Consider the following 14,641-nt stretch of genomic DNA (forward strand, 5'->3'; position numbering starts at 1 on the left):
TTTCATGTCATGCACCCAATCCTGCTCACCACCCAGTCCCTCCATATCTGCCCCTCACCCCTGCAGCATGTCCCACCAAATTAAAAACAAACATACGAACAACAACAACAAAAAAAACCTCGCTGGGCGGTGGTGGCGCACGCCTTTAATCCCAGCACTCAGGAGGCAGAGGCAGGCAGATCTCTGTGAGGTCGAGGCTGGGCTGGACCGATAGCCTCCAAGACAATACAGAGAAACCCTGCCTTGTAAAAACAAAACAAAACAAAAAACAAAACAAAACAAAAAAAACTCATCTCACTCCTCCATCATGCCAACACTTCATTCACTGCAGTGGCATTGGGAACTGCAGTGTCTTATGCAGTATACCCTCTTTTTCCAATCAGTCCCACCAGTAAAATGTTCACTGCAGTGAGTCACTGGTCTGGCTCAAGGCCTCTGGCACACCATCATCACTAGGACCTCATCAAAACTCCTCTCCAATATTCTGTCCAGCTATCCTCTTTAAGTTATGGAAGCCAGGCACAGAAATACTGCTATTCCTGATTGACAGCTTGGATGAAGAAATGTCTTGGGGCTGGGCTGGGATGATAGCTCAGAGGATAAAGTACTTGCTATGCAAGCATGAGGACTTGAGTTTGGCTCCTCAGTATCCATGCAAAAAGTTGGGCAGGGCAGCATGTGTTTGTAACTCCTGAGCTGGGGAGGAATTTTCAGAAGGATCCTTGGAGCTTGCTGGTGAGCCAGTCTAGACAAACTGGTGAGTTCCAGGGTCAGTGAGAGACCTTGTTTCAAAAATAAGGTGGAAGTTGGTGAGATGCTCAGAGGTTAGGAGCACCTTCAGAGGACCCAAGTTCCATTCCCAGCACCCAGGTCTCGTGGCCCTCAACTGCCTGGAAGTCCAGCTCCAGGTAATCTGGTGTCTCCAGCCTTGTCAGGGACTTGCACAAATGCGTATATACTAACACACAGATAGGTGTGCACACATAATTAAAAGTAAAACAATTCTTTAAAAAGGAGAGCAACTCAGGAAGACATGAGGTGTTGACCCCAGGCTTCCACAAGCACACGTGACACACACATTGCATATAAAACATTTAGGGGTGTCTAACCCATGGGCTGCATACAACCCAGGACGGCTCTCCGTGCTACAATATTACACAAACCAAAGCTATGTATGGTTTTGCAAACTGTGAATAACAGGTTGGACACCCCTGCATTTGATGTGTGGTTCAAGATAATTCATCTTCATCCAATGTGGTCCCTCTAGAGGAGCAAAAATACGGGACACCCCAGAGCCTAGGGCACCAGTGAGGCATGCTTCCAGAGAGTGTGAGTGGAAGATCTGTCCTAAATTTAGTTGGCATCACCCATGGGCTGAGGTCCTCAAGTAAATCAAACTGGAAGGGAAGACAGAGCCAAGCACTGGTCCTCCAGTCTGTTTGCTAATCTGCTGAGATGCGAGCAGGAAGCTTCTGCATGCTGCCACTGCCAGGGTGCCCAACGCCAGCCATGTCTTCCCTGCCATGACGGACAGTGTTCCTTCAAACTGTAAGCTAAAGAAGCCCTCCCCTTCTTAAGTTCTTCCATCATATCAAGAAGAAAACAATGCATGCCACATGATTTCATTTATAGGAATTTTTTAAAATAAGAAACCAAACTAACCTGTGCTAATAAACATCAGATCTGAAGCTGCCATGAACAAGGAGGGCAAGGAGAAGGAAACTTCTGGGGGGGGGGTGATGGAACTACCACAAATAGGTACATGAATGCAGTTGTCCAAACTGACTTGGTAACACACCTAAGCTGTGTGCAATGCACATGCAAAGCTGACCAAATTTTTAAATTTCTAGCATGTTTATGTGGGTCTATGTGTGGGTATGTACATATGTGAGTACAGGTGTCTATGCAGTCCACGAGAGGACATGGGACCCCACAGGGCTGGATTTATAGGAGAGGACATTGGACCCCACAGGGCTGGATTTATAGGAGAGGACATGGGACCCCACAGGGCTGGATTTATAGGAGAGGACATTGGACCCCACAGGGCTGGATTTATAGGAGAGGACATGGGACCCCACAGGGCTGGATTTATAGGTAGTTGTGAGACACCCGAAGTACGTGCTGGGAACTGAACTACAGTCCTCCCTTAAGAGCAGCATGCTCTCTTAACTACTGAGCTACTTTTTCAGCCCCCACAATGTAACTTTTTATAAGATCAATACAGCCAGGCACAGTGACGCATACATGTCTTAAATCCCAGCAATCAGGAAGCAGAAGCAGGTGGGTCTCTTCTCTGTGAGTTTGAGGCCAGCTCGGTCTACACAGAGTTCCAAGATAGCCAGGACCACATAGAAAAATCCTATCTTAAACACAAACAAACAAACAAACAAACAAAAACAGCAGAGACAAAACTAACAGAATGTTCTAGCTGCCCTCAGTCATCCAGTTGTTCACAACTCATTTCAACAACAAGGGTGGCATTCTATTTGGATATTTCAAGTAAGGCATTTATATTTCAGGTAATCTTGGCATATCCACTCCAGCTGGCTGGTCAGTGAGCCATGTTTTAACAAGCAGAACTGTGTGGGGGATCAACTGGGCTAAGGATATGTTCTGACGAGATGTGGCAACCTAGGCTCCTATGCCTATCCTACACTGTTAGCACATCCTACAGGGTTAACAATGGACCTAATGCTACAGACACATGCTGGCCACCATGGAGACACTTCCTGAAATCACAGATGAAACTCTGAGGGGAAAGCCACACTTATTGTAAACTTATTATTTCCCCAAAAGACGAGGAATGCGATGCATTGTGGGATTTCAAGGGTGGGGCATTCCTCCTCCGCCTTTCATGTAGAAAGCAGAGGTCTGTAACTCTATGTGAGGCAATCAACAAAGAGCCCTGTTTTTAAATGGACGGTTCCAGCCAACAAGTGGACCCTTCATCCTTGCCTTTGAAAACAGGATTTCACTGTTACTATGGGTGGAAAAGCACTGCTCCTCCTCCTAGGCGTTCTTAGCCCGAGCCCACCTCCTCATTGACCGTGGCCTGGCTAAACGCAGGTCATTGATGGAAGTCAAACGAAGAATTGTGCTCCTTGTGTGTGGCACCTACCTCCCCTGGGATGATTGTGTTGAAACTGCAAATGGGAACGTTGTTTACAGGGACTGTGCGGCGTAGTCCTGAAGCTGGTGGCTTCCGTACGCTGTCGTGGAGTAGGAATGGCGGCTTCTGGCCTGTGAGGGTTGTGTCTGCACCTGCCTTACCTGCACCACAGGGCAAGAAGGGGATGTGTGTGTGTGTGTGTGGGGGGGACTGGGCTTTTTACTGTCTCTCTATGCTGCTAACCAGGTTCTTCATGCTCTTTGAAGGCTGTTGGAATCAACACAGCTGTTTTCCTATGTGGGCCCTCTGTGATGGACTCGTGTGGAGGGTGCCGGGTGACGATACCAGCCATAGTGTCTGGGGGGACCTGGGTTCAGGAACTGATTCCAGAAAGCCAGTTAAGGGTGGACGCCAACAAAGTGACCACACCTGCTCTGTCAATGGCTGCAATCTGTAGCTGTTCCCGGAAGGAAGCTCGGAGTCCAGGCAGAAGATGTCTGGATTGATGTAGCTCTGTGCAGGCCTCTGGCCACAGCATGAGGCTTTCTGCTGGACTGTGAGGGAGTTCTAGAGGAGAAAGTTAGGGACCTCAGAGGCGTCTTGGCAGTGTGGTTCCTGTTACGGTGTGGCTGATGCCCAAGAAGGCAGATGGAAGATAGAAAACGTGCAGGCAAAGAGCAACTTTGCCTTCCTGAGGTCTCCCTTTGGTCCAGCTTCATCCACACCAGTACCATGGGCTCCTCTCCGGCTCTCCTGGTTACTGTGGAGTGGGACTCTCCTCCCCTGGGCCTCCTGGCATTCCCCAGACCCTAAATGCAGTTTAAATCACCTGATGTGGATGTTGGGAACTAGAAGAGGATCGGGTGCTCCTGACGGCTGAGCCATCCCCCTGGCCCACCTAAAGCCCTTTAAACAAGCTCTGGGTTACAAGGCAGGAAGCAGCTTGTGCAGGTGCTGATGGCCTGTTCTGGGATTCACCATATTCTAAACAGTCTTCTGCAAGACAGATAGTTTGTAGAACCACTTAGGGGTCACCTTAACCACGTGTCATGGTCCAAATTTAGTTTGTGTTTTTGGGGGGCAGAATTCCAATACAGAGTAACATAATCTCTCAGCTACTAGGTAGGCATTTATCATGTTCTTCTAGAATGCTATAGAATGTGTGCCTACTTTTGACTTCATTTACCATTATTTAGGGAGTTATACTTTAGCAATTTATAGTACAAATATACTTATCTTTCTCAGTTCATTCATTCCACACCTGCCTAGAAGAGTTACAATGTTCCTACAGGGCCTTGGGAAAACTATCTGAAGGACACTATGGTGGTTTTAATGAGAAATGCCTCCCGTAGTACTGGGTATTTGAACACTAGGTCCCAGTTGGTACTATTTAGGGAGGTTTAGGAGATGTAGCTTTGCTGGAGGAAACATCACTGGTGGTGGGCTTTGAGGTTAAAAGCCTAGTTTCATTTTCAGTTTGTTCTCTTTGAGTATGTGTGTAAGAATGTGAACTGTAAGCTTCTTCACCTGGCCACCATGTCTGCTGCTATGCTACTCTTACCCCTTCCGGAACTATAAGCTCCAATCAATTCTTTCTACTATAAGTTGCTGCTGGTCATAGTGTTTTATCATAGCCATAGGAAAGTAACTAATGTAGAGTCAACCATCTTCAGAGAGGTAGACTCTAGATGGCTCTACAGCCACTCAGGTTAGTTTTCTTGTGGGCTCCTTCTATGGCCCGTAATAAGGGCTCCAAAGCCATTTCTTACTGTTTAGAACTGCCCAGGGCCTCAGCAGTGTCTGTTGACAACTGATGGAGTTCAGTAGCACAAGCATTTGTAATTCCAGATGTGTGAGGAATACATTTAGACTGTCTGAGGACCCTCTGGTGGTTTAAGTCTGCAAGCTAACTTAGGACTGCTCCAAATTATGAGTTAGGTTACAGGCAACTCAATTTCCCCATCAGGGTATTCATCACCCGATTTTCAACAGATATGTGCACGTTCAGTAAGATAACACAAAGCAGTATGTGAACACTGTGGCTCCCCTTGGCGGCCCTTGAGAGACTCCAGGCCAGCGTGATGGCAATGCATTCATCAGTAGGGGTCACCAGCATTCATCAGGGAGGCTTCAGATGCTTTTGGACCACTGGGCCTCTAAGAGTGAGTGACACGTACTGGTCTTTTGGATTCCAGAATAACACTGTTTTTGTAAGATCATCTATTTGGTCAGTTTTACAGTCTCTCACATTTCTAGATCAGTTATATTTCTCTATCAACTTGTCCATTTTTTGTTTTGATGAAAAGATAAAAAAGGCAGCTATGACTGTGGGAAGGACGTGTTGGATTCATACATCAATTTGGGGGATCTGCCAACCAAACAATATTAATGTTCCAAACCACAGCCTGTCTCCTGACAGTTAGCTCTCCTCTGACCTCTAACAATTACACTTTGTAGTTTTCTATGCACAGCTTCAGTCTTTTTAAATGTGTTTTATTCGTAAATGGAATTGTTTCCTTACTTTTATTTTGGTTATTTACTGCTAGTTTGAAAAAATACGATGTAGTTCTGTACAATGATCTCTTGTCCTTCAATCTTGCTAACCCTGTTTGTTACTTGTCAGGGTCTTGTGATGATTCTCTAGGATTTTCAACATAAACATTAAGTCATGCATGCAGGTAGAGCTGTCTTACTTTTTCTTTCCTCATCTGGATGCATCTGGTTTCTTTCTCCTGACAAATTCCCTGGCTTGAACTTCAAGTACAATGTTGAAAAGAAGCGGGGATATTTCTGTCTTATTCTTAAGTTTAGATAAAAGTTGCCAGTACTGCTGGCGAAGGTTGAGCACGCTTTTAATCCTTGCACTTGGGAGGCAGAAGCAGGTGGAGCTCAGTGTGTTTGAAAACAGACTGGTCTACAAAACGAGTTCCAGGACAGCCAGGACTATTATACAGAGAAAACCTGTCTTGAAAAAATGAAAAACAACAACACAAAAGTTGCTAGTACCTTACCGTCTAAGAATGAGAAGACCTTGTGGTTTTTCATAGATGACCTTAATCAGACATTTCCCTTTTGCTCTTTTTATAAAGGCTGCTGGGTACTGGGATCACAAAAAGGTATTGTCAGAAGTATTTGCTGTATTTGCTGAGATGATTATTGTGGTATATTATGCAGGTGTGTGAGTACACTTGCGTTTGTTGAACCAACCTTGCATTCCTGGGGAAATGCCACTTGAACATAGTATGTGAATCCTGTTCTAGGGGGCAAAGGGATGCTCTGTGGCTGTAACTCTTGCTGGGATGACATTCTGGACACACCAGGCAAGACAGATGTGGCAAAGGCTGACAGCTGGCTTGGGTCTCAAGGACCATAGAAGGCTGTCTGGAGGCCTGTGCTGAGACAGAAGTCCATAGGCGGCATTACCGATGTTCTGATTATGGAAACAAAAGCTTCCTGGACTCCAGCATGTTTTAGAATCGCATCACAGCACTTTACCCCTGGGATGCCAGTTGCTGAGGTTTGGGGTGGGTCTTGAGGATGTATGATTTTAAGTGGTACCAATGCTGCATACAGATACAGAGAACAAACACTGACAACATTTCCCATGCACTCAGGGGAGAGTGCATAGGCCACCTGTCCCTCTTACTGGCAGCACGCAGGGCCCAGGAACAAAGTGAGGGTACTTTCTAGATAAGAAGGGGCCGAGGAAATTTCATAAATATTATTTTCTTTTAGCATTAACTCCACATGATTAAGTGGGTAGGTATAACGACTAGTTTCATTTTACAAAGGATCAAACGCCCTTGCTTTGAAAACCAGAATCACAGAAGGTGCTGAACTACCGATCCTGTGGCCTGGCCCCACATTTCATCACGCAGACACAAAGTGACAGGCAAAGCACAGCTTCAACCTTTTCTTTTGGCAAACGGAAGTGGGGAGTTGGGTCGGGGACACAAGCGGAGCCAGGCCAGGTCAGGAATAGGGTGCAGGGGTGTGTAAAGCCTGGCCGCCAGCACCTGGTTGGCTGATCAATTGTTCAAGGTTCTCAGTGCCATTTTCCATGTGAGTACTTAATATCAGCACCAGCTGCAGAGAATGAGACTCTTTACTCCTGAGCAGAGTATGAGCAGGCCACACGAAAGCTAACAGAAACAAAGGGTACCTCACTGTCCTTTCAGCCTTCACCTAGTGAGGCTTCAACAGCTTACTAGTGAGAAGACACCATGGACATAATCCTATATACAAAGAGCTTACACTAATGCCCACACCCAGACATAGGGCGGATAAGGACAGAGAGACTGAGTACAAGCTGGGCTGGCCACTGCCAACATCGCAGTTTCTCCTGCTGTTGTGCGGATGTGATCTTTCCTGAGCTACACAGCCAAGAAGGAACGGTACACCAGGAGCAATGACGATGTCAGGAGTCAGATTCCAGTTCAGGCGATCAGTGTGAGCCCAAGCAGAAGATGCCATGCCTGCCTTTCCTCATTTTCAAAACACAGATAATCTCTCCATGCTCAGGAAAAGCACACAGGGCACTGAGGACCCCAGGCATATTTATCCTCCTTCCCTTTCATGATGGGGACAGAGAGGGGAACATTTCTCATATGGAACCCCAAAACTGCGAAAGACAAAAGCCTCTGGAAGATGTCACAAGAATCAAGAGAAAGCATTTGTTGGCTCGTGCTATAATTCAAGCCTAAAACAGTTCACAAGCTCTCCCCAATGGACAGAGGCTCACCTGGCTGAGGAGCCTGAGAGACATCCTTTGGGCATGATGAGAAATCTGAGCATCCACAAGCTCTTCAACTGTCTCCATGGATACATTTCAGAGAGTCGACAACAGTTCCACCCGTGGATTGTTTTCTGGCAGGGAGAAAGGCTTCCAGCTCACATTGGCTTCCTACAGCCATCAGATAAATAACCAGGCTCCTGGGTAGCAGGCGTCATGAGAAACCCTGCACACCATCCTGTGCCCAGGCAAACGCAAGTACAGGCATCCTTTGCAAACCGAGGGCCTTTATGGTTAAGCTTAGGAAGATTCTTCTTCAAACCACCCTTCTCATGACGAGAGCCCGTCTGTTAGGGCTTAATTTGAAGCTCCCTGCCTGAGCACAGATTCCCACCAAGCTCCCTGGCCTCGGCTTATGTGAGGAAGTGCTCTGTTTCTTGTCGCTGTAATCTATAGTATTATTTTTAAAGCAGTGCTAATGTACTCCTCATCTGTACATTTTCCTAATTGGCTTAATATTTATAGTAGAATATTTGGGATCTGGGCCCAGCGCTCTAGTAAACTCAAGCGTATTTAGCAATGTGCTAATGAGGCCCATCCAGACAGGAAGGGCTGCACGTGAGTTATGGCACTCTGGGTCAGATTCTAACTCGGCTGCTAAGAGAAGTTGCTAAATATCTTAAGTAAAAGCGGAGGTCCCCAAGCAGCTGTTGGGTTTGTAGAGCCGTGGATGTATAAACTTTATTGGCAGTAAATGTCACTCCTGCAAGTAGACAGCGCGCCCGCAAAGCCTTGGTTTCTCAGGAGTTTGCCACTGCCGGGCTTGTGCTGGACACAGAGGGGCCGGGGAGGGTGGCCTTACTCTGTGGCTGTGGCTGGGGCATGGCCGCCGATAGGCATGCCATGGTGACAGAAATTCACTTTGAGTTGCAATTAGTGGCACTGTCATTTTTGGGGGGCTCCTGCCAATTAATTAAGGCTGTCAAACAGGAAAACCACAGCGTTCACATGGTAATTTATATTGGAAGAGACAGGCCTCAGAAGCACAGCGGCTTCCTCTGCAAACAGCTTTCTCCCTCAGAGCGCTGGAATAAACACGGCAAAATAAGCGAGATAAAAGCTTTGCGTGTGTGCACGCGTGTGAGGGGGTCTGCGTGGGCCAAGAAGAAAAGTTAAACTGCCCTTGTTATAACTGTTAACTCTGGTCGCCAGAGAAGAAGACAGGCTGATTAAAACTCCAAACGAGCCCCCAGCTCCCTGAACCCTCTGCGTCCAGGATGATAGAATCAGAAGAGTTTATTCATGCCATTAAGCCCCAGAGAACTTAATTGAAAGAAGAGCACAGCCCGGACCTTGACAAGCGGGAGGTCACAGTAATTGCTGCCGGACATATTTAACATTAAGATAATCAGGCCATTAATTACCCTTCGGATCATTAAATCAGCCAGTTGCAAAATGAAATTTCTGCCTCTATTACTCACTTGAGAGACCACAGGGGTGGCCTTTAATTTATCAGGGAGCTTGAGCTACAAAGGCTGGGGCTGGGGGAGGGCAGCCGGGGAGGGGGCCTCCCCCACACGAATGCTGTGGCGGCAGTGGCCGGGCAGGCATCAATCCGCCATGCTTGGTGATCGTGGCAAATTAACTAGGTAAGATAACCTCCTCGTGCAAAGGCAGAAGCTGGGGGTATGTAAATAGATGAGGGCAGACAGGGAGCTCAGAGTGTGCACACCACTTAGCAAGATAATAAAGGGAATCATCCTTGATTATCAGTGCTAATTTGGACACTGCCGGTAGCTTGTTATGCGTGTTCTGAGTAGCATTTAATTAATTCAATTGCTTGTTAATGAGGGAAGTGACATGTGGGGAGCAGATGCCACCCAACTGCAGATGGACTCTGGTCAGCCCGGCAAAGGCCCTTTTTTCTGTCTCCTACTTCTCCCCCTCCCCATTTTTTTTTTTTAAGGAAGAGAATAGAGAAAGGTGTCCAGCATAGAAAACACTCAAAAGACACAAAACATTGACCCCAGCAGGCCAAGAACTGTTGAAAAATAATCAGAGGAGACAATCCCGGGGCCGTGTGGGCAGTCATGTCCCTGAGGCCACATTTAGAACAGCGCATCTTTATGCCAGAAATTTGAGCCTGAGATTACTATATTGTGATCTTATGATCAAACCTAACAAGACAAAGACATGGCCAAGTGGGGCTGCTTTTAATATCTCAGAGTCAGCTGCGGGGATCCAATTATTTTCAGTTTGGATACATTTCCCCTTTATCAATATCTCCGTGTGCATAAATAAGATGAAAGCGGCCCTGCAGAATCAAAGAGAAGGGGCACTCCTCTTGCCGGGCAGACTGGTTGGGTCTGGAAGTGTGTGTCCAGTCTTCTCCCACGCAGCTTTCTGATGTGGCCAGAGACAAGAAGGGAGTTTAGGCAGGGAGATGAAGTTACAAATAGTGAAAGAGGGGTAGGGAGGGAGGATGCCCAAAACAGGAAGAGGGTGTGTATCAAACCCGCCAATGTTCCCTTCCAAGCGGCATCAAAGTGCTAATAGGTGATTTTGCCTGTGCTCAGAGTTTCTCTCATGAGCTGTTGCTGGAATTGAAAACACAGTTTGGCGTTCCAGCTTCCTTTGATTTCCCAGCCCAAGCCACCAGGTGCCAAGCACTGCATAAATAGGCTACCTGCATTAAAACGTAAATAGCATGGTCCCCACTGACCCTCCCAGGCCAGATGCCATCAGGGAGGCAAGTGGGGACAGCTACACCACCAAGCTTCCCCCCCCCCACCGCATCTGCCCAGAGGGCTCTCTGCCTTGCTCCAATAGGAAGTCACCTTCACCGAAGGGGGACAGGTCAGTATGGTGCAGACAGGCCCGGGGACAGGAGCCACGGGGGCTTGCTGCACCAGCCTTGCTGTACTGCAGACTCCCAAGTCTTACTTCATTAATGGGAGGAGCCAGGTGGTGTGGATGCAACACCTGACACCTGGGTGCCAGGTGACCCTGCTGTGTGTTGTGCATGGCATAAGCAGTCACCTGACTCATAACGTCTTTACACTAAAGGCTATTTTCCTTTCATCACAAAGGGTCACCGATGATCTTGGCACTCCCTCCAGCGACAGTTAATTAGTCTCTTCGCATTGGAACCCAGAGCCCCGAGCACCTGGTGGCTCCAGACTCAGCTGTTCCAACTGTTTACTACAAAGCGTGACACACTCTCTCTCTCTCTCTCTCTCTCTCTCTCTGAGGGTCATAAAGCACCCAATTCCAGATAACTGTCCCCCATCGCTGCCTCTACGAACACCCCGACATCGCCATTTACAGTCAATATTTTAAGTGTGTCCTTAAATGGTATCAATAGCAACGTGCAGCGGGGCGGGGTCCTGATTCCAGCCCAGATGTAGTTAATTGTTGCCACATCGATCTCCCCTCTAACATGATTCTTTCTCCAAATCAAACCCCCATTATAGAGAGGTGGAGGGCATCTTCTCCCCTCCTGCAACAATAAATTTAATATCGAATATACTGGGAAAAAAATGGCAGCTGTTGCAGAATCCATCCAAAAAGATTTTTTTTTGCTTCCTGGGAGTAATTAAAAGATGCTTTCCCTGACTAATGATCCCCCTGTTTAGGAACGGGAAGTCAATACCGCTTCAGCTGTCGTCAGCTCCGATTGATCACGATGCTGCTCAAGTTTGAACGGCAGTTCTCAGGGTGGCTGAGGATCGCTGGAACCAATTATAGGCCATCCAGAGCTGCCCTAATAGGGGTGTGGGGACAACAGGCAGAAGGCCAGCCAGCTGTGCCAGGCGCCTGTTCTCCCAACCTGCCTGCAGTCCTGGATGATGCCAATGCATGGTTGTTTCAGGGGACTGGCTGTTTCTTTGCAGAAAGATATGCTGTGTGTGTGTGTGTGTGTGTGCGTGTGTGTGTGTCTGAGAACGAGAGTGTGTGCATGCAAGCATGTCTATGCACATGTGTGTATATGTGTTTGTGTGTTGAAATGTGTTTATGTGTACAAGTGTGTGTATATGTATATATATGTGTGTGTGTTGGGATGTATATACATATGTATATGTGTTTATGTGTTGGTGTGTGTGTGTATGTATATACATGTCTGTATACGAGCAGAACATTTTTAATTACATTCTGTAGTCAGAATGACTCTGAATCACGCTGAAACCGACCCAAGTTCCCTGGGAAAACATTTGGGCCCTTGTTTCTAAGAGTAACATTTGGTTTTTCCTTGAACTAACATCACAATTTATGGAACTATTTTTTTAAGGATTAGTTTCAGGCCCCTAAATGCTTCTACTAACTGCCCTCAATTCCTCATGGAGAAGGGAGGAAACCTGGGTTGGGGTGGGGGAGAGATAGGGCAGCTTGGACAGGCAGTACCTAGACCAGGTATCAACTCTCTTGGGGTGAGTTCCAGACTGATTCTAGTCCAGACTTCCAGGCTTTTGTTTCTGTTTGGGGAAAGGGTGGGGGGGGCGATGAAAGTGGAAGGTGGTAAGATCTCTACTATGGATGGGCTTTGGTACTTCTCATTTATGCTGGTGTCTCTAAGGCTGGCAACCTTCTAGGTGGCCTTTGGCTTGGTCTGTCTTGGTCCTTTCCAATGACCCTGCTGTTGACTTCAGTGTTCCCAGGAACAGATGGAATGCGGTCAAACAAACACAATCATAGACCATTCATGCTACCCAAATACCTCTGGTATCAGCCACTCCAGCTCAAGAGCTTTCCAGAGAAAACTCATCCTTGCTTCTTGTTCTGAGGAGGCCCAGCCCTGCAGGAGGCATGCTGCTGGACATGCACATTGCAGGCAGAACCTGCCTGCCTCTGCTTAGGCTGCCCCATCCTCCCATACCTCTCTCCTGCAAACCAGCCATGGCTGTGAACTTCTGGGACCTGGCTTCCTCAGCTCATCCCAAGAGGGTCCACCTGTCACAAGAATCACCCTTTGCTCACCCTTCCCTCTCTTCTTCTGAGTGTTTGGTAAATATTTACTGAATTTAACCAGACAGAAAACTTCCTGGGATAATTTTACCAGAGACAAGTAAGCCCCCCAAGTCTCATGCCTGTCTGAAAATTCAGAAATTCCAAGGTCACTTTGGGAGATGCCATGGTCATCACGCCACATCACTGCCTCAGAGGGGCTCTTGAGAATATCCACGGTGACCAGAGGCGAGAGGTTCAACCACGGTCACCGTGCCTGTGGGGGGACGGCTCCTCCCACCTGTGTCTAAGCTGTAAAGGGTGACATGTGAAGTGCTGGGCAGAGCTGAAAGCTACAGTCCCAGAGCTCAGCGCAAAGAGCCGCCACTCACTGCTGGGTGCGTTAAGACAACCACACACCCACTTCTAGTTGCTCTACATTCTAAGGGAGCAGCAAGCACTCTTAATTCATGGCATTAAACATAGTCCATATGTTGCTTTTAAACCTAAATGGTCAAGATGCACAAAGTTAATTTTTTTCTAACTCATTTCAATGTTTTTCTTCATAGATCAAACAATGTAACTTCCAATCACCTTTTCATTTTCAGATTGATATTCAACCGCTCTATGAAAAAAAAATAGATACTACAGAACAAATGACTGTTTTATAATAGAGTGAAGAGCCCAGCTGACTTCCATGTTGAGTGTTATGTCAGGAAAGACAATAGTTTCTCAAAGGGTAGTGTATCTTCAATTTGTGACAAAACCACCCCTAACTGTATTGCACAGACTAACTCATACCAGGAGGAGTTGCCACAGCAAACCTACAGGTTTTAACGAGCACTTTAAGCACCTTGCTGGCCTCCCTTCCTAGTTCCCTCCCACCCTGACTAACACAAACAGGACTGATGTATGCCATCTTGTTCTTGATGCCCATCAGAGGGGGTGCCAAGCGTTCTGCAGTTAGTGAAATAAACCCAGCCAGCAGGTCTCAGGAGATCACTGGCCAGGATCCTGGAGGTGCAGCCTAACCTCTGGTTTATAGTCACTCGGGCTCTGACTGTATCATCACCAGCAAAACAAACAAACTTCAGATGCTGAGCACAACAAATTCCCCTTCCTCCTGTTACCCTGAGAAGGGCAGCAGAAGCAGCTTCAAGCCCGTGTCAGGGGGAGGGGCAGTGGGGACATAGAACACCCAGCACCTGAGTACCTTGGATGTCCGTGGTTAGATCAACCAGATGAGCTGATCTCTCTGCTACTATGGAATGGGACTTCTTTGAAAATGGGCCATTACAGCCACCTCTTGGGGGAATTAAATATGAATGCATATCCTCAAAAGTGGTTTATAAGCGCTGTAAATGAAAAATGAGAAACTAAATGGCCTCAAAATAAATGCGTTTTTATCCTGGGTAACAATTAGCATTAATGAGGAGTCTCCATACATTATGCTTAACTGTACTTAATTAAATGTGTTAGAAGTATATTTTAGTAAATAAAACACATTTTTTAAATAATAGACTCACTTGTTGGCAGGGGCAGGTGAGGGGGTTGGTTACCCACAAGAGGCTTACCAAGGGTGTACAAAAGAATACAAAACCAAAAAATCAAAAATGTATAATTAGTGTTAGCACAGCTTGTGCCTATTAGAAATATATTAATTAAAGTAATATATTCATAAGACTAGAAGCCTAATACATTTCCAAGAGGGTAGAGGAATCCCCAAGGCCTAAAAATAAACATAAAAAATTAAGGAGTTTGAATCATCCAGTCTGCTCCAGACCTATTTCAAATATGATGCTTTCAGACTAGGCTGATCGATGTTCCTATAGGTTAGCAGGGCCACCACTGCAGCTTTC

The 14,641-nt window shown here is 46.8% G+C and overlaps 1 protein-coding gene across 10 annotated transcripts in view; it reads right to left on the reverse strand.

Annotated features, from left to right (window-relative positions):
• Positions 1-14,641, reverse strand: part of Agap1 (ArfGAP with GTPase domain, ankyrin repeat and PH domain 1) — a 452,310-nt gene that overhangs the window by 41,466 nt on the left and 396,203 nt on the right. The gene's annotated exons all lie outside the window — the stretch shown is intronic.

The sequence above is a fragment of the Mesocricetus auratus genome, unplaced genomic scaffold (genome assembly GCF_017639785.1).
Source record: "Mesocricetus auratus isolate SY011 unplaced genomic scaffold, BCM_Maur_2.0 Super-Scaffold_100010, whole genome shotgun sequence".
Classification (NCBI taxonomy): domain Eukaryota; kingdom Metazoa; phylum Chordata; class Mammalia; order Rodentia; family Cricetidae; genus Mesocricetus; species Mesocricetus auratus.